This window comes from Cupressus sempervirens, chromosome 1, assembly GCF_028749045.1.
Source record: "Cupressus sempervirens isolate cs-2001-9-10 chromosome 1, ASM2874904v1, whole genome shotgun sequence".
NCBI lineage: Eukaryota > Viridiplantae > Streptophyta > Pinopsida > Cupressales > Cupressaceae > Cupressus > Cupressus sempervirens.
The window spans coordinates 78,822,812-78,850,702 of NC_143118.1; the positions used below are offsets into that span (position 1 = coordinate 78,822,812).

The 27,891-nt window shown below is 34.4% G+C and overlaps 1 pseudogene; it reads left to right on the forward strand.

Moving 5' to 3' along the window:
- Positions 1–1,199: 1,199 nt before the first annotated feature.
- On the forward strand, positions 1,200–14,227 carry LOC149576314 (polygalacturonase-like; annotated as a pseudogene).
- The last annotated feature ends 13,664 nt before the right edge of the window (positions 14,228–27,891 follow it).

A 27,891-nucleotide genomic window follows, 5' to 3' on the forward strand; every position in this document is an offset into this window, starting at 1 on the left:
TAACCATGCCTAAAAATCTCTATAAACTTTTCTTATCTTTAACTTCAGCATTTTGAATTGCTTTCAACAGATGATTCTAAGGATAAAGCTTACCATTAGGCTCTATTCTTGTACCAATAAATATCAAGCTTTCAATGCACCAACTAAGCTTTGTAGGATTCAAACACAGACCATGAGTTTGACAAATGGAAAGGAATTTCTTTAAATGCTCCATATGTGATTTATGATCTTGGCTAAAAATGAGGATATCATCTATATATGGCTGGATAAATTTTGCATGTGGTGCAAAGATTTGATCCATGAATCCTTGGAAAATAGAAGGTGTTGTTTTGATTCCAAATGGAAGAACGTTCCATTCAAATAGTCCTTGTGACACAGAGAATGCAGATTTATACTTATCCTTTTCATTGAGCTTAATCTGCCAAAATCCCTTAGTCAAATCAAATTTGCTAAACACATTACATCCTTGAATTCTTTGCCAAATATAATCCTTGTTAGGAAAAGGATGTTGATTACTCTCAAGACATGCATTCAAGGGTCTATAATCAACTACTAGATGTTTTTCAACTATCTCATTTCCATTTTCATCTTTCTTTGGGAAATACATAACATGGCAGGAGAATGGACTAGTGCTAGGTCTGATAATAGATTTTTGCAATAAATCAGCAATTTCTTTTTCACATAATTCTTGTTTACTGCAGGACAAGATAATATAATTGGCTCGACTCTTAGGGAAAAGTTCTTTTCCATTCTCATCTCTTTTCAGAGGCAAAGAGCATTCAAAATTGTGCTGATATATATGCAGATCTTTGGTGAGGACAATGGCAGCAAAATCTTGTTGAATCTGTTCTAACTCCCCCCGGGTGGAAAGAGACTGGTTGGCAAACCAGACACGGGAACTAGGCAAAAGAGGCTTAGGAGGAGTAGAAAAGGCCAGTTTAGGTGAATATGCACGACTTTCATTGATTTGGGGAGCAGTGCCAAATTGAAAGGTGAGCGTAGTGCCGGGAAAACCAACAGTATAGGGAATCCATTGTTTCAAAGTATGGCTCCCAATGATACAATCATATTGGTCAACTGGAAATTGGAGAAACATAGCCATATACTGTTAAGACTGGAATTGGATAGGTACAACGGCTTGGAAATGAATAGGATTGTTGGAATGTGAAACAAAGTGGATAGTGGTAGTGGTTGGTAACATGTCGCAGCAGAAAGTTCTGGATATTCTTCTAAGAGTTTCTGACAGTCTGCTTCTAATTTTACCAAGTCAGCTAACACTTTTTGATGCTGATGAGGAGTCAAAATTTGAGCTTTTCTTGATTCCAACTATGAAGCTTTTATTGTCAAGTGCTCCAATTGCTATTCAGGTGTGAAGTCTAACCAATGTCGATTCTGTTGAGTGAGGGATTGACCTCGACCCAAAAAATAAGGCGATTTGCGAAACCTAAAACAAGCAAAAGAGATATCAGAATCAGACTCAGAATCAGAAGAAGAAGTTAGAGAAAAATATTCTTTGGGCTCTAGATTCTGACTAATTTGGTAGACTTTCTTGTCATCTGGAGCTTCATCTTCACTGGAGCTTTCTGTAAGCAAAATATTTTCAAAATCTGAAGGTTCTGAAACAATTGTTAGACGCAAAGTATCCAATTTAGCTTCTGTGAGAGTACGAACTCTCTTGGAATTCTTTTTGCCTTTATCCGGACATTTGTTAGCATAATGTGCTCCTTTACAAATGTAACAAGTAGGAGTAAAATCCTTTCTGTAAACTTTCCTTTTATTTCTTAGAAACACTTTTTTATGCTTAGATTTTCTGAAAGGCTTGGAACAAAAGGATTTCTTTTAGAATAATCTTTAAATCTTCTATGAGATTTATGTGTTTTCTTATGTTGAAAACACCCATAACTGTTGTCTTTACAATGGCATAGACTTGTTTTTAAATAAGGAAAAACTTCTTTCTTTTTTTTTCTGGTCTGTTTCTCAGTACATAGATCACTATTGATTTCCTTGATAAATTGGACCGAGGGAAAGTGACATCATTAATTGTCATGTTAGGAGTGTTGAGGATGCTATTTAGAATTTTCTCCCTATAGAAAGACTATAACTGGACAGGGAAACCTTCTAGATGTAATGCCCCGCTCGGGAACCCAAGAGAAATAAACCTAACATGTTACAATGTTTACTAAACTATTTTTTTTTTCTTTTTTTCTTTTTTGAAGTTTAAACAACATCAAGATAACATTAATGCGGAAGCAATAAGAACATACATATCAAATACACATTTGCAATTACAGATATAGTTTCAATTCCTCAAAGGTTCCTTTACGTTGAGTCACATTTAATAATTTTAAATTTAATAGTTTAAGTTTCCAAATACAATGTCTCATGATCATAAAGAAATAACAGATACATAATCGAATAAGCAAAGCATAAGTATATCTAATACAATGAAAGTACATCCACTACACATGTCGCAGGGTATGTGAAAATAGATACAATACACCAAGATATATGATAACATATATACATCATCTGAAAAGAAGTCTCTGAGATATGAAATAAGAATGATAAAGGTACATCTTCTACGACGAACATCCAATAGCTAGTAATGTGAAGGGAACCCAAATGGTAAGAAGGCACTACCTCCCGACCGCGTGGTTACCTAGTCAGGCTTCCACTCCCACCGTGCAGGGAAGATAATGAACGATCCACATACGGCTAATCAAACATAAAACATTCCTAAGCAAGGTACCCCTAATAGCCAAAACTACCTCAAAGGTAACACATGCTACTCAAGAAGATAAAATAATCCAAAAGTAAGAACACTCAATCCAATACTGACACCACATAACCAAACATCATACACGAACCAAGTATAAACCAAATACCAAGATCATAAGATAAAGTCAATGAAAGACAATCATCTTAAGTCAAAAGCCACATGTCAAAAGTACAACATCCATGAATCACCAATCATCATTAATGAAAGTAAATAACCATAATGAACATATCCAACAATAGATACACCACCAACAATAAGTACACCACCAGAGATACACAAAATCTACAGAGGAGACTTAGGCTACATACTAGGGAGTGTCATCACATGGCTGCTTAAGTTACCCTGGACTGATCTCCTAAGAGACCCCGGACCCTCAAGTGTTGAGTTACCCTGGACTGGTTACTATGAACCCCGGACCCTCAACATCACACATATGGAAACTAGAAAGCCCTCTCAAGAAGACGAGGCACTCATCTCATTCCCATCCTTAGTCTATACAAGCACTAAAGGCATGGGTAGATCAAAAATCTCTAACTTATCTTTTTAGTCTGTTTCCCCCCCATAAATTTTAATTACTAGATTATCACTTATTACATAACTTGCATTAGGTTACCCTGGTACTGACCACTTTGGGTCCCGGACCCTTATGCAAGCCACTCCCAAGTCACGTACCTAGACAACCTCTCCTAAGCACATAAAAACACAGTTGTGTCCCATACCACAACACCCATAAAGATCAAACTCGATTCCTTAACAGGCAATCCGAAAGCAAATTGGTTCTCCAAACCCAAGTACACATAAATGTTCCATAGAGTAAACCTCATAAATATAATCTCAATTTTGAATCACAAAGCACATCATGACTTCCAACCACAAAATAGTATCAAAGAAATTCCATAAAACCTCTGGTGTACGTCCTAGACTGGTCAACATCTAATCAACTCCAAAATCCCAAAGCATAGACCATACGCGCAAAACAATACAGTTTTATAGTTTGAGTTACAAGTAAAGTTTCAGTTTTGTTTTCAATGTGCGTTTTCAAGTATACAAGATTCTCAGTATCACCCTTATAACTTAACCCAATCATTTATTCGAATAAAGTATAGAATTACCCCTAATTGATTTAAATCAATTTTCAGTAATAATTTAGCATAACTATTTACTAAAATTATTACAGCAATACCTATTGATCTTTGAGTAAAATAATTGTGATTTTATTAAAAATTAATGTCATTAATTAATAACTAAAACAATTCACATCTTCTTCAATAATTACCATTATTTAACAATCTCAGATAAAATAGCAATTATATTAAATTATTAAATGTTAATAAGATTTATCAATAAAATTATTAACAAATAATAATTAAAATTTAACATAATCTAAACTTAATAATTTAAATTTATTAAATTATAATTAAATTACAATAAAAAAAAGATGTTTAAAGCCTGCCGGCTTTTGGCCGCAGCCTCTACTGGGCCGGCGGCAGCTCTGTCGTAGCAGGCTGCTGCTGCAACAGTCCTTGCTGCGGCAACAGTTATGCCGCCCAACAAAAAGGTAAGGGGGGTAGGGGCTGGGGTAAAACCCGCCCCTCCCCAATTTAATATTTTTTTATTTTTTTTTATATGCAAAAATAAATAATAATAAAGAAAACCATTTTCTCAAAAATTATATATATATATATATATATATTTTTTTTTTTAAATTTATTTTTTTAACATATCTTGCAATTATGGTCTGATAGAAGAGTTTTCTATTAATCATATATATAAATATATAATGTACAAAGTCCTATTTCAATTTTCAAATTCTTCCCAAACCATCCAATAAAAAAGGTTTGTCTAACATTCGAATTTCTCAATTAAATTTACTTTTAAACTTCAAACCCCTTTTCAATTATCTAATAGATTCTCGTATTGTTTGATTTCTTATTCAATCTTATGCAATCCTCTAAAATAAATTCAACGAAGTGTCCATCTAAGCCATGTACAAATATTTCTCAAACAAGAACAATATTGCATACCCGTAAAACAACACATACAAAAGACAAGGAGTAGACAGAAACTTGAAGAGTGAAAAACTACTATACAATTAAATCACGAGATCCTACTTGGATCTGATGCTAAATAGTGGCAGTTAGATAAAGATTCCTACTGCAAGTGAAACCCTTCAAGCTACGAAAAACTTCCCTTCTTTTCCAAACCCCTTGATTTTCTTTTCAAACCTGTGTGTGTCCTGAAATCTGTGTGTCTGAAAAACTCTCTGAGACCTGTGTGTGAAAACTTGTCTCCAAAAATCTCCCTTGAAAAATGAACCCTCCAATTTTGATAAGGAACTCTCTTCCTACAATCGGGGCACTAATTGTGCGTTTACCCGAGAGGTCTCTTGATCCCCCTCGTTAACTCTAAAATCAACCTTTATTTATCTTATCTTTCATATTTTCATGCACGTTAAATGGATTATTAAATCTCTTTATTTAATTTCCACTCAACTTCTATTTTAATCAATTTATAACTTATAAATCTCATGTGCACTTAATGCTATTAAATATCTTTATTAATTTCACATGTTTAATCTTTTCAATTAATTTCTTTTATTTTCAACTCATGCATAAATCATGTGAACTATAATCTTTATGATAATTAAATATCTTTTCACTTTTAATTTCATTTTTAGAAACTTAATTGATAAAATATTTATTAACTTAAATAACAATAATATTTAACATTTATTTAAAAATGCACTCTAAATATATTATTATTAAATTAAATAAATATAATCACGTTCTAAATTTAAACTTTAACTTTTATCTCCAATATTTAATTCTCTCTTATTTAATTAATTCATTCATGCACAATTAATTTCCTTTTTAAATTAAAATATTCTTTTATTATTCCTTCATGCACTTTAAGTGAATTATTAAATTACTTTATTTAACTTTCCACTTTACTTTACTTTAAATTAATTTAATAACCTTTTAAAATCTCATGCACACTTTCTTACAATATCTTTATTAAGTTCACATGTTTTTTTTATCTTTTAAATTAATCACTTATATTTAAAACTCATTCATGGGAACTTAAATTTTTTTCCATAAATTAATATCTTTTTCCTTTTTAATATATTTTTGAACGTTTAAATTGATAAATATTTATTAACTTAAATAACAATAATATTTTAAAAATGAACTCTAAATATATTATTATTAAATTAAATAAATATTATCATGTTCTAAATTTAATCTTATAGCTTTTATCTTCCAATTCAATTCTTTATATTTAATTAATTTCTCAATTAATTAAATATAATTAAATATTCAAAAAGTCATAATAATTCTCCATTAAATTAAATTATTAATTTAATCTATTAATTAGACTTAATTAATAGAAATTCATCAAAGACTCACAAAACAACATACGCACAAAATACTCATGGGTTTAAAAAGGGTAGACAGTCTGTTACGAGTCCTCCTTGTAGGACAAGTATTATAGGCTTATGGCTAAGATTGGACCTGATCATTATCTTCCCATTCTCACCATTTGAGTATTTGTAATAGGGCATGCTCATCCTAGCAATTCAGGGAAGTCGATGCCTGGTACCTGCATCTTGCATAAAAGACGAGCATGTACATGTATATAATATATCTAAACTAAACAGACAATGGCGAGGAGTGGTTCATCGTGTAGATCCCAACTAGCAGGTGACTACGACTCCCTCCCTTAACCACATCAAACACTTTAGACAGAAGGATAAAATAAACATGCGCACCATACACATGCAAGTATGGGGTAAGTATCATAAAAATCACAAGTCCAATATCAAATGTGCACATGTAATAATGCATCTCTATCAATACAACATAATCGTCATTAAAGATATCACGTTAACATTGTTATAAAAGAAACCGCATTTACTAATTAGGAATCATTAAGACATCATTAACGACACATGAATGAAATCAACTAAGCAACAATAACTGATACATTTGTAATCAAAGTCATGAAATAATATCATAATATTAAAAATCTAGAATCTCTAAAACTAATCAAAGCATAAAATCAGCCTAAAAGAATTTGACAATGATAACAGAAATGCGAACTAGGGGCAGGCACTACATTCACCCCCCCTAGAATTAGGCTTACTCCTGGAAGCCCAGTACAAGAAACATGAATCAACACAAAACTAAGGTCCACGATCGGGGCAATTGGTCGCTCTATGACCATATTGTCCATAAAAGTAGCAATCTCCACTAAAGCCTCCCTGAGCTTCAGGTGCACGCGACTGATCACAACTACCAACACTAGCATCCTCACTGAGAGCTCGAGGAACTCGATCCAACCTATTGCGCATACTACGCTTCCAGTTGCGATAGTTCCCTGACTGTGAACCACCACTGTTACCATGGAAGAACTTTCTTCTCGGCTTCTCCTGATTACCTTTAGAGAAGTTAGGAGAATTTCTAGAACTTCCAACCCCTTGAGACTGGTTATCCCTCAATGCTCCTCAATAAAGTGCCCCTCTAGCCTAAACACCTGGTAGGCCACCTTGGCCCAAAGTCACACTCATCTCAACCAAAGTAGCTCGCAATATAGCATCCTTAAGGGTTTTAGGTTGGAAAACCTTAACACCCCCAATGATGTTAGCATTAAGTCCTCTAATGAAATGTTGGACCATCAATGGTGAACTATCACTAACTCCTGCATAAGACATAAGCTCGAAAAACTTACGCTCATACTCCCCCACAGTCTTAGTACCCTGTCTCAAGTCATGGAACTCATTTGCCCTCTAAAGTTGCCACTGCTCTGATAGAAATCGCTCATGGAAGTGTTCAAGGAACAACTCCCATGTGACAGTCTGCATATTTATCCCAAGTTTCTTCTCCTCTATATTCCACCAATTTGCTGCAAAGAGCTCTAAGTGGGTGATGGCATATCTTGCTTTGACATTGGAGTCAAAGTCTTGCATGGAAAAACATCTATCTAGAGCAATCAACCAATTCTCAGCATCATATCCAGTACCTTCTCCATTAAAAGGTTTGATCTTGACCCATAATAGGTCATTCATCTGGATGGACTGGCTAGACTGCCTTATGTCCTCTAGATTCCTCCCTCTAGGACTCATGGACCTATCTCTATCTCCATGCTCTGAATTATGAGCTCTATCCTGCAATGGTAGGCGTGCTAGGATCTCCTTGACCAAGTCTCTAGTGACGGGTCCTTCTGTCTCAAGATCTTGCTTAACACTATCATCCTCTCTAGCCTCTTCCTGAATAGGGTCCCCTGAATGGCCCAAGGAAGGAATACGGTGACTAACTCTCCCATGACTTCTACCACATCCTGAGCTATGACCCCTAGCAATGGATCTAGAATTAGAAGTCATCTCTCCTACAACACTCAAACACAGCAACGACATCTAAGAATCCATCATAACCATAGGGTCATAACATACTGACATAAAGCAATAATCCAAAAAGTTTTATAAGTTTTCTAGTTCCATGATCAGAATTTGTATCATTTCAGAGTTTAATGTTCAACTGTTTGGTTTCAAGTTTGACGTCAATATAAGTTTGTCATTTAAATAAGTTGCAAGTTTACTAATTGCTCAAGTGATGGCGCACATAATGCCTAGAGTTCCCAATGTTGAAACTCAGGCTCTGATACCACATGTAACGCCCCGCTCGGGAACCCAAGAGAAATAAACCTAACATGTTACAATGTTTACTGAACTATTTTTTTTTTCTTTTTTTTTTTTCTTGAAGTTTAAACAACATCAAGATAACATTAATGCGGAAGCAATAAGAACATACATATCAAATACACATTTGCAATTACAGATATAGTTTCAATTCCTCAAAGGTTCCTTTACGTTGAGTCACATTTAATAATTTTAAATTAATTAGTTTAAGTTTCCAAGTACAATGTCTCATGATCATAAAGAAATAACAGATACATAATCGCATAAGCAAAGCATAAGTATATCTAATACAATGAAAGTACATCCACTAAATAACATCCACTACACATGTCGCAGGGTATGTGAAAATAGATACAATACACCAGGATATATGATAACATATATACATCATCTGAAAAGAAGTCTCTGAGATATGAAATAAGAATGATAAAGGTACATCTTCTGCGATGAACATCCAACAGCTGGTAATGTGAAGGGAACCCAAATGGTAAGAAGGCACTACCTCCCGACCGCGTGGTTACCTAGTCAGGCTTCCACTCCCACCGTGCAGGGAAGATAATGAACGATCCACATACGGCTAATCAAACATAAAACATTCCTAAGCAAGGTACCCCTAATAGCCAAAACTACCTCAAAGGTAACACATGCTACTCAAGAAGATAAAATAATCCAAAAGTAAGAACACTCAATCCAATACTGACACCACATAACCAAACATCATACATGAACCAAGTATAAACCAAATACCAAGATCATAAGATAAAGTCAACGAAAGACAATCATCTTAAGTCAAAAGCCACATGTCAAAAGTACAACATCCATGAATCACCAATCATCATTAATGAAAGTAAATAACCATAATGAACATATCCAACAATAGATACACCACCAACAATAAGTACACCACCAGAGATACACAAAATCTACAGAGGAGACTCAGGCTACATACTAGGGAGTGTCATCACATGGCTGCTTAAGTTACCCTGGACTGATCTCCTAAGAGACCCTGGACCCTCAAGCGTTGAGTTACCCTGGACTGGTTACTATGAACCCTGGACCCTCAACATCACACATATGGAAACTAGAAAGCCCTCTCAAGAAGACGAGGCACTCATCTCATTCCCATCCTTAGTCTATACAAGCACTAAAGGCATGGGTAGATCAAAAATCTCTAACTTATCTTTTTAGTCTATTTCCCCCCCATAAATTTTAATTACTAGATTATCACTTATTACATAACTTGCATTAGGTTACCCTGGTACTGACCACTTTGGGTCCCAGACCCCTATGCAAGCCACTCCCAAGTCACGTACCTAGACAACCTCTCCTAAGCACATAAAAACACAGTTGTGTCCCATGCCACAACACCCATAAAGATCAAACTCGGTTCCTTAACAGGCAACCCGAAAGCAAATTGGTTCTCCAAACCCAAGTACACATAAATGTTCCATAGAGTAAACCTCATAAATATAATCTCAATTTTGAATCACAAAGCACATCATGACTTCCAACCACAAAATAGTATCAAAGAAATTCCATAAAACCTCTGGTGTACGTCCTAGACTGGTCAACATCTAATCAACTCCAAAATCCCAAAGCATAGACCATACGCGCAAAACAATACAGTTTTATAGTTTGAGTTACAAGTAAAGTTTCAGTTTTGTTTTCAATGTGTGTTTTCAAGTATACAAGATTCTCAGTATCGCCCTTATAACTTAACCCAATCATTTATTCGAATAAAGTATAGAATTACCCCTAATTGATTTAAATTAATTTTCAGTAATAATTTAGCATAACTATTTACTAAAATTATTACAGCAATACCTATTGATCTTTGAGTAAAATAATTGTGATTTTATTAAAAATTAATGTCATTAATTAATAATAAAAACTATTCACATCTTCTTAAATAATTACCATTATTTAACAATCTCAGATAAAATAGCAATTATATTAAATTATTAAATGTTAATAAGATTTATCAATAAAATTATTAACAAATAATAATTAAAATTTAACATAATCTAAACTTAACAATTTAAATTCATTAAATTATAATTAAATTACAATAAAAATAAAAAATAAAAAATAAAAAAGACGTTTAAAGCCCGTCGACTTTTGGCCGCAGCCTCTGCTAGGCCGGCGGCAGCTCTGCCGTAGCAGGCTGCTGCCGCAGCAGTCCTTGCTCCTGCAGTAGTTATGCCGCCCAACAAAAAGGTAAGGGGGGTAGGGGCTGGGGTAAAACCCGCCCCTCCCCAATTTAATATATATATTTATTTATTTTTATATGCAAAAATAAATAATAATAAAGAAAACCATTTTCCCAAAAATTATATATATATATATATATTTTTTAAATTTATTTTTTTAACATATCTTGCAATTATGGTCTGATAGAAGAGTTTTCTATTAATCATATATATAAATATATAATGTACAAAGTCCTATTTCAATTTTCAAATTCTTCCCAAACCATCTAATAAAAAAGGTTTGTCTAACATTCGAATTTCTCAATTAAATTTACTTTTAAACTTCAAACCCCTTTTCAATTATCTAATAGATTCTCGTATTGTTTGATTTCTTATTCAATCTTATGCAATCCTCTAAAATAAATTCAACGAAGTGTCCATCTAAGCCATGTACAGATATTTTCTCAAACAAGAACAATATTGCATACCCGAAAAACAACACATGCAAAAGACACGGAGCAGACAGAAACTTGAAGAGTGAAAAACTACTATACAATTAAACCACGAGATCCTACTTGGATCTGATGCTAAATAGTGGCAGCTAGATAAAGATTCCTACTGCAAGTGAAACCCTTCAAGCTACGAAAAACTTCCCTTCTTTTCCAAACCCTCTGATTTTCTTTTCAAACCTGTGTGTGTCCTGAAATCTGTGTGTCTGAAAAACTCTCTGAGACCTGTGTGTGAACACTTGTCTCCAAAAATCTCCCTTGAAAAATGAACCCTCCAATTTTGATAAGGAGTTCTCTTCCTACAATCGGGACACTAATTGTGCGTTTACCCGAGAGGTCTCTTGATCCCCCTCGTTAACTCTAAAATCAACCTTTATTTATCTTATCTTTCATATTTTCATGCACGTTAAATGGATTATTAAATCTCTTTATTTAATTTCCACTCAACTTCTATTTTAATCAATTTATAACTTATAAATCTCATGCGCACTTAATGCTATTAAATATCTTTATTAATTTCACATGTTTAATCTTTTCAATTAATTTCTTTTATTTTCAACTCATGCATAAATCATGCGAACTATAATCTTTATGATAATTAAATATCTTTTCACTTTTAATTTCATTTTTAGAAACTTAATTGATAAAATATTTACTAACTTAAATAACAATAATATTTAGCATTTATTTAAAAATGCACTCTAAATATATTATTATTAAATTAAATAAATATAATCACATTCTAAATTTAAACTTTAACTTTTATCTCCAATATTTAATTCTCTCTTATTTAATTAATTCATTCATGCACAATTAATTTCCTTTTTAAATTAAAATATTTTTTTATTATTCCTTCATGCACTTTAAGTGAATTATTAAATTACTTTATTTAACTTTCCACTTTACTTTACTTTAAATTAATTTAATAACCTTTTAAAATCTCATGCACAGTTTCTTACAATATCTTTATTAAGTTCACATGTTTTTTTTAATCTTTTAAATTAATCTCTTATATTTAAAACTCATTCATGCGAACTTAAATTTTTTTCCATAAATTAATATCTTTTTCCTTTTTAATATATTTTTGAACGTTTAAATTGATAAATATTTATTAACTTAAATAACAATAATATTTAGCATTTATTTAAAAATGAACTCTAAATATATTATTATTAAATTAAATAAATATTATCATGTTCTAAATTTAATCTTATAGCTTTTATCTTCCAATTCAATTCTTTATATTTAATTAATTTCTCAATTAATTAAATATAATTAAATATTCAAAAAGTCATAATAATTCTCCATTAAATTAAATTATTAATTTAATCTATTAATTAGACTTAATTAATAGAAATTCATCAAAGACTCACAAAACAACATACGCACAAAATACTCACGAGTTTAAAAAGGGTAGACAATCTGTTACGAGTCCTCCTTCCAGGACAAGTATTATAGGCTTATGGCTAGGATTGGACCTGATCATTATCTTCCCTTTCTCACCATTTGAGTATTTGTAATAGGGCACGCTCATCGTGGCAATTCAGGGAAGTCAATGCCTGGTACCTGCATCCTGCATAAAAGACGAGCATGTACATGTATATAATATATCTAAACTAAACAGACAATGGCGGGGAGTGGTTCATCGTGTAGATCCCAACTAGCAGGTGACTACGACTCCCTCCCTTAACCACATCAAACACTTCAGACAGAAGGATAAAATAAACATGCGCACCATACACATGCAAGTATGGGGTAAGTATTGTAAAAATCACAAGTCCAATATCAAATGTGCACATGTAATAATGCATCTCTAGCAATACAACATAATCATCATTAAAGATATCACGTTAACATTGTTACAAAAGAAACCACATTTACTAATTAGGAATCATTAAGACATCATTAACGACACATGGATGAAATCAACTAAGCAACAATAACTGATACATTTGTAATCAAAGTCATGAAATAATATCATAATATTACAAATCTAGAATCTCTAAAACTAATCAAAGCATAAAATCAGCCTAAAAGAATTTGACAATGATAACAAAAATTCACGTCTAGATGTTGAATAAAATTCTTGCAGAAATACGTGAGGAAAAGAAGTGAGTCTTAAGAAAACTGTTCATTATTTCCTTTCTGCCTATGCATCAATGAAGTAAATGAAGTTGAGTCATTAATATTGTGATGTTGACTGTGTCAATACCGTACATGAACTATTTGGTAGAATATCTCTATTCTCAGTCCACAGCATGATAATCTCCAATGATGAATGCTATTGGTCATAATGGAAAGCATGACACCATGATTCAAACTTCACCTCCAGCTCTAACGGACAAATAGATGATACTACGGCCTTTCTAGCAACTTGGAATGCTGCATGTTCTTTGAATGGTTCACCAATTGTATATGTCCCAAAGATGACGTTTCTGATCAATCCAATTACATTTGATGGGCCATGTCAAAATAGTAAGATTAAAATGCAAGTAACTGGAAAGGTTATTGCTTCAACAGATAACAAATTTTGGAGTGAAAACAACATAAATTATTGGTTGATTGGCTTAACAGTTGAGGGTAATGAAGTTTTGGATGTACGAGGAGTTTCTTAGTGGAGAGAGATGAATGGAAAGAAGATGAATCAGAATGGGCCCGTGACATTGAGATTTATAAGTACCACGAATACCATAGTAAGAAAGATCACTTCAATCAATAGCCAACAGTTTCCTCTAAACTTCCATACTTGCAATTATATTTTGGTGGATGGTGTGACTATTGAGGCTCCGGGGATAGTCCCAATACTGATGGAATTCATATGGGATAGTCTTCCAATGTTATTATTAGAAACATCGTCATAGGAACAAGCAATAATTGTGTTTCTATTGGATCAAGATCCTTCAATGTTTCCATTGAAGGGGTTACATGCGGGCCAAGGCATGGGATCAGTATTGGAAGTCTTGGTGAAGATAACTCCATTGCTGCTATAAAGAACATAACAGTAAGTAGTGTCACTTTTCACAACACAAAGAATGGAGTAAGGATCAAAACATGATAGGAAGGGAAGATCATATTGCTAGCATTGCCAAATGCATTATGGAGATTCAAATGAAAAAATAGTTGTATGATATTTATGTGAAGTTTCAAATTCCTAGACTTGTATACATGACGAGCTCAAGCAACATTTGGATGAGAATTTAAAGAGAAAACTTGAAAATCTCCACATTACTAATAGTTGTCACTTTCCCTCTAATGGAGAATATTTTACACAAAATCAAAGAGAAGGAGGACCTTCTGAAGACATGTTCCAAGCCATACATTTCATTTAAGGTTAATTTTGTTGAGGTTAATTAACCTCACCCAAACCACGTATTTGAGGGTAGTTACTAACCATGAAAAGGTGGTTATTAACCTATGTGTCTATATAAGGGCTCTTTTGGGGCTTTGTAAAGGGACTTTTTGGCTTTATAAGAAGGGAAAGGGAACACTATGCTAAAATTTTGATTAGAAGATGATATTTGGAAAGTATGTAAAGATTTTTGTCTTTATAATCAAAAATTCCTCTTAAGTTCTTGGTGCAAGAAAATAAAGGAACGTGCTGAGTTCCCTCCTTTTTCGAATCTAAATTGTTAGAAATGTTGGTTCTCTTTGTAGTGAGCATTCTCCCAGTATGGTGCAGATGTTTATGAATATGTGGATCAGCATTATGCTAGTAATAGTTTTCAAGCGTAGATCTTGATTTTTGTTGTTAGCAATTTTAAGTTAGTAGTCTGGGAAAGCTTTGAAGTTGTGTGGTGCATTCATCATCATGAGCTTTCTCACCTTTTAATTTTGTTTTCATTTTTATTCGTTAAATTTCAAAATTATATCATACGAAGGAGCTGCCCCTCCAAATGCAAAGGAAGGCCACATAACAAGGGCCTATCCAACTGTTGTGAACGGTTTACCATACACTCCATTGGGAAAATTCATTTGTGACAAATCTATTTACCAACAAGACGCTATGTATCTTTTCCAATGGCCATTGGCATCATATATTCTCCAACCTAAGTTTTTCTTATCCAAGACAAACAATATGTTATTCCAAAGATGTTATGTATCTTTTCCAATGGCCATCGGCATCATATATTCTCCAACAATGACCAATAAAAATTAAGCAAAAAATTATATTTTTCGATTATTGAAAATGAATACTAATAATTAACTCTAAAGCTTTTCTTGAATAAGATTTATTACTCAACTCTGATTGGCTTTTTAATACACTCAAATAAAAAATGGGATTGAACAATTCCCATTTGGTTACTAGAATAGGAATAGAAGATTTGGAATATGTTTTCTATTTTTTGTTTGGTTTGTTAATTAGAATAGGGAATAGGAATACATATTCTCATTTTTCTTCTAAAATGTGCTTATAACCATTCCAAAAAATATTTGTTATTGGAATAGTCATTCCTATTCCCACTATGCATTCCTTATTAGAAAATTAACAAAATTTCTACATCCCATATATTCCTCATCTTTTTATTTGCCAAAATTTTCTCTTGTAAATTTTATTTGAAATTTCATTTAGAAGTGGTTAAACAAAATTGTTACCTTCACAAATTAATGCTAAAAATATTGAGCAACACCTGCTAGCTAGAATAAGCCTAGCAGCTACATGGGGACCTGCCCTACGTAGCCCTACATTATGCCTAGGAAATGTAGTTGCCATTGTCCTTGTGGTTTATCTAGATTATCACTATTTTTAGAGAATTAAAATGCTTTAAATTTTAGTGGTTTCATTGCTCGCAGTATCATATTATAGTTTTAGCAGTGTTGGGAGGGAGTTTGTTGTTATTTAACTAGATGTAGGACCTGGCTAATTCTGCAGCTTTTGGTGTAATTTTTCAGTTAGAGGATAATGAATTTTATAATGTCTTGTGAATATTGTTGTAAATTATGGTGCTGAAAGATAGTAAGGAGTGGTGGTATTGTATTTATTTCTTTTTTAATGGCTTCTACTTAACTTCTTTGTTTAAATTTTTAATTATCAATACCTATTTTTCTTTACAAGGCTAATCAAATTTCTAATGTAACTCAATACCAATTTTTCTTTACAAGATTGATCAAATTTCTAATGTAACTTAGATTTTTTGTTTAAATTTTTAGTTCTCAATACCAATTTTTAAGGAGTGGTGGAATTATATTGCTCTGTTCCAGAGGAATTCGGAAATCTGTGCAAGTTGTGTTGAATTGTCAGTCCCTCCATCCCTCACATAGATTTGGTTGCATCTAAAATTTGTTTATTTATAGGATACAATATTTGTCTCATTTTTGAATTGACAATGAAAGAATTGATATAAGATGTGGAAGTGGAATATGAAATAAGATGGATATGTAAGTGAAGGCCAAGGCAGAGCATGAAAGTCTGGAAGATAAGATGAAAAGAACATCTGATCAGGAAGGATCCAGAGATCAAGCCAGAATAGAGATTTGAATCTGCAAAGGAAGTTGCTTCATCAATTAGGTCAAATTGATGTTACTTTCTAACCACTGTAGTAGGAAAAAAAAATCTCTTAATAGAGTTGACTAAATAATCATTTTGTAACTCCTTTAACAAGCACTAGTAGAATTGGCCTCTGTTTTTTATGAAAATTGGTCGAATGATCCACAAATGGCCTTGTCGGTGTATTTCCCATCAAAAGTTTGACGAATCCTTGTTCAGGTCTAACTTTCTATGCAAGTCTTGGTCAAAATTGGCATCTGCATTTATTCATTATGATCATAAAAAAATTTACCATTATTGGTCAAAAAGCATGGCCCATCTGACCAAGATGCCAAACCCACGATGGTATCCTAATCGGTCATTTGGTCAAAATTTTAATGAAAGGTGGTCAAAAGTTTGATCAAGCTTGGTTAAGGTTTAGAAATTGACATTTACATTTAGAAGTTTGGTTAAGGAGTGGTGGTATTGGATTACTCTCTTGTTTAATGGCTTCTACTTAATTTCTTTGTTTAAATTTTTAATTATCAATACCTATTTTTCTTTACAAGGCTAATCAGATTTCTAATGTAACTTAGATTTTTTGTTTAAAATTATCAAAACCAATTTTTAAGGAGTGGTGATATTGGATTGCTCTATTCCAGAGGAACATGGAAATTTGTGCAAGTTGGGTTGAATTGTCAGTCCCTCCATCTCTCACATAGATTTGGTTGCATCTGAAACTTGCTTATTTATAGGATATGATATTTGTCTCATTTTTGAATTGGTGCCAAAAGAATTGATATAAGATGTAGAAGTGCAATATGAAATAATTTATCTACAAGGTGTCCCGATGATGTGGTTAAGTGCACATATAGAAAGTTGAAGACATGTGAAAGTTTTTAGTAATGTATAGAAGACAGTGTGCAAAGAGAGTACCTAAGAAGTAGATTATAGTATTCGGATTGTATCTCCTAATAGGGATAGATTCTTGATGAGCATAGTTAGATAATAATAGAAGACATCCTGATAAAAATGTTAGTGAGTGTGCTCAATTTTTCCCAAGAAAATCCCCCAACTAAGGCAAGTCGAATTGCCAACTAATCAATGAAATCAAAGATACGATTTCAAATTTATTACAAAAACAAAATTCTTAAAAACTGAAAAAAAAAACACTAAAATCCAATTTTGAAGGTCAAGATGAGTTTTCAAGCTCCTATAAAAATGTCGAAACAACCACCTATCGAGTTGAATTCAATCAAAAATCCACATAACTCCTTCTAGGGCAACCACCTGTAAAATTTCAGCCAAAACCCACATCCGAGTCAAAAGTTATGACCACCAAAAATAAATCTTGACTAAAACCCACATCTAAGTCAATAGCCTTGACCCTCGAATGCCCCTACATCATTCTCCCCTGCTTGAAAAGAACGAAGCTCCTACGAGTTTTGGTCTTCAAATTGCTTCATTTTAGGCTCATCCAGCTTTTGCAACTCTCATTCCGTAAGCCAAGTGCTATCTGTTGCTGCCAACCCTTCCCATTGCACAAGATATCTGTTATAGTCACCCTAACAAGTCTGAAAAGTCTTCTTGTCTAGAGTTTGTGCAACCTTTTCTCTCTTTTTGATGGGAATAGTGTACATCCAATCTACCTCATCCTCTTTTTCAATAGAGATATCATCACCATGGAAAGTATACAAATCAGAAATATTAAAAACAGGAGATATATCAAGACCACTTGGGAGCTCTACCTCATACGCATTATCATTAATCTTCTTCAAAATCTTGCAAGGACAAATTTTCTTATATTTCAATTTATGATAAGTCCCAGTAGGAAACCTCTCCTTTTTGAGGTAAACCATCACTAGATCCCCTGCATTAAAAACCTAATACCTTTGAGTAGCATCTGTAGAAGCTTTGTACCACTCATCGTTGTCCTGCAACTTTTGTCTTACATTTTCTTGCAACTGGTGGACCTGCTCTGCAAAGGCTTCTCCATCATCACTAACTCTATCACCCAAAGGAAGCTACACCAAATCGAGAACACCCTAAGGGTTATGTCCATAAACAACTTGAAATGGTGACTTAACAGTTGACCTGTTCACTGAGCTGTTATAAGCAAATTCTACTTGAGGCAATGCCAAATCCCATTGTTTGGGCTTCTCTCCAACAATACATCGCAACAGATTACCCAAACTACGATTGAAAACCTCTGTTTGTCCATCTATTTGTGGATGGTAAGCACTACTGAAATATAATTTTGTTCCCATTTTCTTGCATAATGTCTGCCAAAAATGACTCAAGAACTTGGTATCTCAGTCAAAGGTGATTGTTTTAGGAACCCCATGCAATCTGACTATTTTAGAAAAGAATAACTTAGCCATCCTAGTAGCATCACTAGTTTTCTTACAAGTAATGAAATGAACCATTGTTTAGAATATGTCCACAACTAAAAAAAATAAAGTCATTACCTCATTGTGTATGTGGAAATCCCAATGCAAAATCCATACTCAAACCTGTCCACGATCTAACTGGTACTGGTAATGGCATGTATAATCTATTGTTCTAGGAGTGCCCTTTGGCTACTCGACAAACTTGACACCTCGCCACAAACCTGGTGATATCTTACTTCATCTTTGGTCAATAGTACTTATCTGTATAAGTTGTGAAAACCAACTTCACAGATTGCCAAGATCACCTGCATGCAAATAACCTACTAAAGAGAAACCAAAAAAAGAAGGAAAAAGTAGAGCTTGGAAGAACTCAACAAGATGAGATAAAAACTATATTCCCAGGTTGATTGAATGAATGCTTGAAAAAATAATTACAAGAGTTCAACCTTAAAGGTGAACGAAATCCCTAAAGCCTAAAAAAGCTAGGTTGCACAATATAATTAATAAAATATTAATTATATGCACCTACAAGATAGCTTAAGAAAACTAGAGTAATAGGAAACTTGATTAATTAAATCAAAGTGATTTAATTAACAAGTGTGAACAAATAATTACTCTAACACCCCCCCTTAAGCGAAGCTCAGGAGGTAAGCTAACCTAGCACAACTATGAAAGCAAGAAAAAATGGGTCCTAACAACAAGGCCTGATCAAGTACCCAAAATAAGGAAATCTCTATAAACCGAAGACAAAGGAGAAAACCCAGTGGGAAAAACCCCTCTCCAAAAAGAGATAGCAAAGAATGTTCCAAAAGATAGGAACAAAGAGAAGATCATGAAGAAAACCACTAAAGTAGAAGAAGCCGCAAAATCTGTCAGAAAGAAACTACTGATCTGAAGATCCTCCACAGAAATAGAAGGCACGAACCAAGAGTGTCTATATGGTAGGTGATCCATCTCACCGAAATGCCTAGGTAGCCAGCCACTGCAATCACTTGGTATATAGGATCAAAATACTACATACATAGCTCACTCCAATGAACCATCGAACCAAGGAAGCATTAGAATCAACAATATAACCCCCCCTTAATGCAGACGGGGTGCGGTGACAGGCAACTGAAAAGATGGGCCAAAAATCTCCTACAACATAGGAACCAAACACATCGAGAGTGAGGTACAGACACTTATAAAGGCATGTGTCACCAACACTGCATGAGGCAAAAGAGGAAGAGGGCACAAAATCGGCAAACAACTATCCCCCCCATGGCACTTTATAAAATAGTGTGAGTACAACAAACCACAATGATGAAAAGGATCCCGAAATGCAAGAGTGGCACTTTATCTCAGTGCATTTGCATAAAGATGCTTACAAATGATATCAACAATGATCAAAATAGGAAAAAAGCTAATACAAAAGATAGTACAGCTCAAAAGAAGAGATCCCATGCCAAGAAAATGATCCCTAGACCTGAAATACCCAAGATATCCATCATAGAGCAAAAATACCAAAAATATGATAGAAAGAGCATGGGGCAAAATCTGGAAGAAATTACATCATTTCTAAAAAGTAGACCAACTAGCTTTCCAAAAATATCATGTTTTCAAAAAATGGAGACGGGACGCACAAGAAATGCTTGCTAAGGTCAAAAATAGAACTTCAAACTTCAACTGCAAAAATAGGAAACTAAACTGCATCAAAACCAAAAAAATCTTGGACTGCTATCTCCATCTTGGAACCAGCTTTTCGATGCTTCTTTCAGATCGGAAAAAGACCTCCATATGCTCAAGATATGGCCAAAAAATGCGAGTAGGTCAAAAAAGGACCTAGAGTGCTAACAGGGGTGCTGATGTAGGATGATGTCATGCTAATGTCATCAAAACACTACCTTAAATTTGATGGCCAAGAGGCCATTGCAACAAAAATATATGCCATGTGTCAAAAATGATGATGTGGCTGCTGACGTGGCAAAGGCCATGTGACAGATGCCAATGTGGTACCCTTGGCCATGTGGCAGCCACATGTCACGCCAACTATGCAAAGGGTGTCCATGCAGGCTGACTGTACAAGAGGTGGCGGACTGGAGATCACCACCAGTGGTGGTTGCAAGGGTGGCTGCCACCAGTGTCGCCGTGGCAGAGGAGGTGGTTCGGCGACACCCAGGTGGCGATGGAACGGCGGAGACTGGTGGGTGGCATCACGGTGGCTCCGCGGTGTTGCTTTTGATGGTAATGGTGCATGAGCTGTGTGAAGGCGACGCGGTGGTGGCCATTGGGTGGCGGCACTTGCGGCCGCATTTTTCAAAAATTGCAATAAATGCATTTGTACACCCTCCCAAGGGGGCAAAAAAATTTGTATGACACTATTGAAGCCAAAAAAATAAATTTTATATGGATCCTAACTGTAAACGGCCTTTTGGATCTGATGGCAGCGTTTGTTTGGGCCCAAAGTGCTTTGAAAAATTGTTCTTCCTCTGGATTGAAGAAAAAACCTCAAAAAAGTTGGGGTTTCTAACTCCGAATCATGGCTTCAAAAATATTTTGAACAAGAAGCAGCAGGGCTGCTTTGATACCATGTAGAAGTTGTGAAAACCAAATTCACAGATTGCCAAGATCACCTACATGCAAATAACCTGCTGAAAAGAAACTGAAAAAAGAAGGAAAAAGTATAGCTTGGAAGAACTCAACAAGATGAGAGAAAAACTGTATTCCCAGATTGATTGAATGAATGCTTGAAAAAAGAATTACAAGAGTTCAACGTTAAAGGTTAACAAAAGCCCTAAAGCCTAAAAAAGCTAGGTTGCACAATATAATTAATAAAATATTAATTATATGCACCTACAAGATAGCTTAAGAAAACTAGAGTAATAGGCAACTTAATCAATTAAATCAAAGTGATTTAATTAATAAGTGCGAACAAATAATTACTCTAACATTATCTACCACCAAAGCTATTATTTAATCCTTCTCAAAATGCCTAGCCATACCACTACTATGAAATTCCTAAATAATGTTTTCTCTCATTGAGCCTATAGGAACACATAGCTGATTTCCCTTGAATAAGTAACCATCTTGTAGTAGATAATCACCTTGAATAGTGTCTGCATGTCCAAGTACTGGATTCTTCAACTGATCAACAACTTCCCAAAAGTCACTATTAGATTCATTCAAGTCTTTGATTGCATCAAATCCAACCACCTCTATTTCCATGATATTCAGAAGAACAACTCGCCTGCTTAAGGCATTTGCAACTTGATTTTGTTTCCTTGATTTATGCTTTAGAACAAAGGTATACCCTTGTAGGAAAGAGACCCACTTAGCATGTCTAGTGTTCAATTTCTTTTGTGTGTTCAAGTATTTCAGAGCAATATGGTCTACAAATAACACAAATTCTTTAGGTACTAGATAATGCTTCCAGTACCTCAAAGCTCGCACAATTGCATAGAATTCTATATCATATGTAGAATATTTCTTTTGCACATCATTCAATTTTTCACTAAAAAAGGCAATGGATTTACCTTCTTGGCTAAGTTTAGCACCAATGCGCACATGTGAGGCATCACAGTCCACTTCAAACACTTTGTCAAAATATGGCAGTGCTAGTATTGGAGCTTTAGTGACCTTCTTCTTTAGGTATTGGAAACTCTCTTCAACCTCTTTGGCCCATGAGAACTCTTGACCCTTAGTGCAATCTGTCATAGGTGCTACAATGCTACTGAAATTACAAATGAATTTTCTATAGAAAGTAGCCAAGCCATGGAAACTTCTCACCTTGGTGATACAATGTGGACTAGGCCATTCAAGAATGGCTCGAACATTCTCTGGATCCATCCTGACACCATCTGCAAAAATGACAAATCCTAGAAAAACCAAGCTTTCTTGCATGAACCTACACTTCTTTAAATTAGCATAGAGCTTTTCTCTCCTCAATACCCCCAATATTATCCTCAAATGTTGCAGATGTTCTTCCCTTCGCTTACTAAAAATCAATATATCATCAAAATAAATTACTACAAACTTACCAACGTAGGGATGCAACACAGTGTTCATGAGTCTCATAAAAGTACTAGGTGTGTTGGATAAACCAAAATTCATAACCTTCCATTCATACAAACCATCCCTAGTTTTGAAAGTTCTTTTCCACTCATCCCCCTCTTGGATGCAAATTTGATGGTACCCACTTTGTACATCAATATTAGAAAAATATTTTGCTCTAGCAAGAACATCCAACATGTCATCCAAACGTGGAATTGGAAAATGATACCTGATGGTTATCCTATTGATGGCTCAATTGTCTATGCACATCCTCCATGTTCCATCTTTCTTTGGAGTTAATAAAGATGGGACAACATAGGTGCTCATGCTTTCTTGTACTAAGCCCTTTTCTATGAGCTCAGTCACTTTTTTGTCCAGTTTTACATGTTGTGTCAAACTCATTCTATATGCCACTTGATTGGGAAGACTTGCTCCTGGAATAAGATCAACATGATGTTGGATATCTCATTCTAGGGGAAGTCCATCAGGTAGCTCCTCTAGAATGACATCTGAATATCCTTCCAATACTACAGCTACTTCTGATGGTATAGTCTTCATCTTCCTCTTTCCCCTTTTGTACTACCAATGCATAACAACACCTTTTTACTTTCATCTCCTTGACAAGTTCCTTTTCAGATAGCATACTTTCAGTTTTTCCATCACCTTTTAGAGGTAATAAGACTACCTTAGATCCACCCTTCCAGAAGGTGTAAGTATTCTTTTCCCCATTATGAACAACCTTTCGATCATACTGCCAAGGACAACCCAAGAGGACATGGTATGCATCCATCAAAATCACATCACACCATAGCTCATCCTTGTAGACCTTCCCTATGGAGAATTTAACAAGGCATCTCTTATCTACTGTGACTTCACTTCCCTTTTTAAACCATGCAATTTGATAAGGATGAGGGTGCTTTTCACACTGAAGATTTAGTTTATCTACCATTTCTTTAGAAACCATATTCTCACAACTACCTCCATCAACAATTACTTGACATACCTTTCCCCTTGAGGTACACCTTATCTGAAATATGTTGGTCCTGAGCCATGAATCATCTGTGCCTTTCTCCTCCACATCCTCCTTGGCTGGAATAATCATTGCCCTTCTCCTCATGAGGTTTTCTCCCATATCTAGGGGTACTTCTTGTTCAGATTCATTGTCAACCTGGGCTAGGTTCACTTTGGATGGTCCTCCTTGATTCCTATCTTGCATGTTGAAATTGGAACACTCAAAAGCCCTGTGGCCTTCTTCTCTGCACCTAAAACAAGTGAAAGGCTTTGTCTAGTTTTCCTAGCCTCTTCCACTTATGTAGCCTTGACCTCATTGAAACCCTCTTCCTCTTTCTTGATTTGGAGGATCTTGCCTAGCATCTATACTTATTTTAGAGCCTTGAAAACTCTCTCCCCAACCATTATTGAAACCTCCCCAAAATGGAGTAGACATACCCCTTCGACCACCTCTACTCCTCTAGTTATATTGTCTATTTTGGTTTTCTTCAGCCTTCAAAGCTAGTTGATAGGCTTCCTTGATACTGTTAACACGATGCATGCTCAGTTCATCTTGAATAGAGAATTTCAAGCCATTAACATATCTAGCAGCCATTTGCTCATTATTTTCTTGATGTTCTATGTGCATGGATAGCTTGTAGAACTCATTTGTATAGTCTTGCAATGAAGACAAATTTTGCTTCAAATTTTGGAATCTGTGAAAGAGGGTTTGTGAATAATCCATGGGTAAGAATTTTTCTCTCAACTTTTTCTCCATCTTGATCCATGTCTTAATCTTCTACTTGCCATTTCTAACTTGTTCCTTTTGGAGGTGATCCTACCATATCATTGCATGTCCTTTTAGCTTTGTGTACACAAACTTCATCTTCTTTTCTTCTGTTATGGGCTTCCATTCAAAAAAAAATCCCATCTCATTCAACCAGTTTATTAGTTCTTCTGGCTTAAGACTACCAGCATAGTCTAAAACATCAATTTTTATTGCTTCACTCCTTCCTTCTAAAGCCCTAAGAACTCTATCTTCATAGCTCAATTCTCCTAGTCTCTCATCTTCATGTTGTCCCTCTTCATCAGTATCATTTCTTCTTTGTATTTCTTGATTATCTAGCCACTCATTGAGTCAGTCAATCTGCCTTTGCATATCTAGTACCAATCTTTGCATTGGCGTGATGCCTCCTCTTCCTCTTCCTCTTCCTCCATCCATCTTATTGCTCTAATACCAAATGATGTAATCCCAATATCATAAGATAATAAATCTGAATTTGAAACAAGTGTTTCAGAATAACATAGCTCTTCATTAAAAAAAATTATGCCACTCTACTCTGCCTCTACAATGAAAACAAACACCTACTTATTACAAATCCAAAAATTACCATATTTGGTAGATTTTTGGGAAAAATAGAAATTTCCATTTTTGGTAATTTTTAAAACTCATCCTATGAATCCCAATTTTTCCTAGGAAAAGCCCCTAACTAAGGCAAGTCGAATTGCTAACTAATCAACGAAATCAAAGATATAATTTAAGATTTATTACAAAAACAAAATTCTAAAAAAATAGAAAAAACACTAAAATCCAGTTTTAGAGGTCAAGATGAGTTTTCAGGCTCTCGAAAAAATGTCAAAATGGCCACCTATCGAGCTAAGCTCGAATAGAAATCCACATAACTCCTTCTAGTGCAACCACCTGTAAAATTTCAGCCAAAACCCACATCCGAGTCAAAAGTTATGACCCCCGGAAGTAAATCTCGACTAAAACCCACATCTGAGTCAACAACGTTGACCCTCAGATGCCCCTGCATCACATTCCTATTCCCAATATGCATTCCTTATTAGAAAATTAACAAATTTCCTCATTCCATTTATTCCTAGTCTTTTTATTTGCCAAAATTTTCTCTTGTAAATTTTCTTTGAAATTCATTTAGCAGTGGTTAAACAACAATTGTTAGCTCCACAAATTAATGCTAAAAATATTGAGCAACACCTGCTAGCTAGAATAAGCCTAGCAGCTGCATGTGGACCTACCCTACATAGCCCTACATTATGCCTAGGAAATGCAGTTGTCATTGTCCTTGTGGTTTCTCTAGATTATCACTATTGTTAGATAATTAAAATGCTTTAAAGTTTAGTGGTTTCATTGCTTGTAGTATCATATTATAGTTTTAGTAATGTTGGAAGGGAGTTTGTTGTTATTTAACTAGATGTAGGACCTAGCTAATTCTGCAACTTTTGGTGTAATTTTTCAGTTAGAGGATAATGAATTTTATAATGTCTTGTGAAAATTGTTGTAAATTACGGTACTAGAAGATAGCAAAGAGTGGTGGTATTCGATTGCTCTCTTGTTGAATGGCTTCTACTTAACTTCTTTATTTAAAGTTTTAATTATTAAATACCTATTTTTCTTTACAAGGCTGATTAGATTTCTAATGTAACTCAATACCAATTTTTCTTTACAAGATTGATCAGATTTCTAATGTAACTCAAAAAATTTGTTTAAATTTGTAATTATCAATACCAATTTTTAAGGAGTGGTGGTATTGGATTGCTCTATTCCAGAGGAACTCAGAAATTTGTGCAAGTTGGGTTGAATTGTTAGTCACTCCATCTCTCACATAGATTTGGTTGCATCTAAAATTTTCTTATTTATAGGATACAATATTTGTCTTTTTTGAATTGGTGCTAAAAGAATTGATATAAGATGTAGAAGTGGAATATGAAATAAGATGGATATGTAAGTGAAGGCAAAGGAAAAGCATGAAAGTATGGAAGATAAGATGAAAAGAACATTTGATCAGGAAGGATCCATAGATCAAGCCAGAATAGAGATTTGAATATGTAAAGGAAGTTGCTTCATCAATTAGGTCAAAGTGATGTTACTTTCTAACCATTGTAGCAAAAAAAAATTCTCTTAACAAAGTTGACTAAATAGTCATTTCGTAAATCCTTTAACAAGTGCTAGTAGAATTGGCCTCTATTTTTAACAAAAATTGGTCGAATGATCCACAAATGGCATTGTCAATATATTTCCCATCAAATTGTGATGAATCCTTATTCAAGTCTAACTTTCTATGCAAGTCTTGGTCAAAATTGACATCTACATTTGTTCATTGTGATCGTAAAAAATTTAACCATTATTGGTCAAAAAGTGTGGCCCATCTAACCATGATGCCAAACCCACAATGGTATCCTCATCGGTCATTTGGTCAAAATTTTAACAAAGGGTGGTCAAAATTTTGACTAGGTTTAGTTAAGGCTTAGAAATTGACATTTACATTTGGCCATTGTGGTCATTGAAACTTTGACCAATGTTGGTTGAAAAGCTTGGCCCATCTGACAAAGATACCAAACCAATGGCAGTGCCCTTGTTAGTGAGTTGGTCAAAAGTTTGACTATGGTTAGTCGAAAGCTCAACTAGACTTGGTTAGGTTTTGACCAAATTTGGTTGAAAGCTTAATGAATATAGAATGTTTAAGAAAAATAACCCCTGAAGATAAATATCTAGACTAGTACTTATCTTTAGGTGTTACTTTGCATTCTAAATACCCAATCCATGAGAAGCTTGTCCATGCATCCTTACAACTTGGACTCCACAATATGTAAAGAAGAGTTGCAATGGTAAGAATCCACAATGAAATCTTGAAATCCCAAATCTAAGAGGTCACTCACCTCAAGTTTAGCATAGATCTCCAATATTGTAAATCTCGTAGAAAAATGGTCACTATTGATATCATCAAAGGCTCTTAAAGTTATCAATAATCATTATTGATGTCATCAAAGGCTCTTAAAGTAATCAATAATCAAGTGCAATATCTCAATCATGGCATAATCATC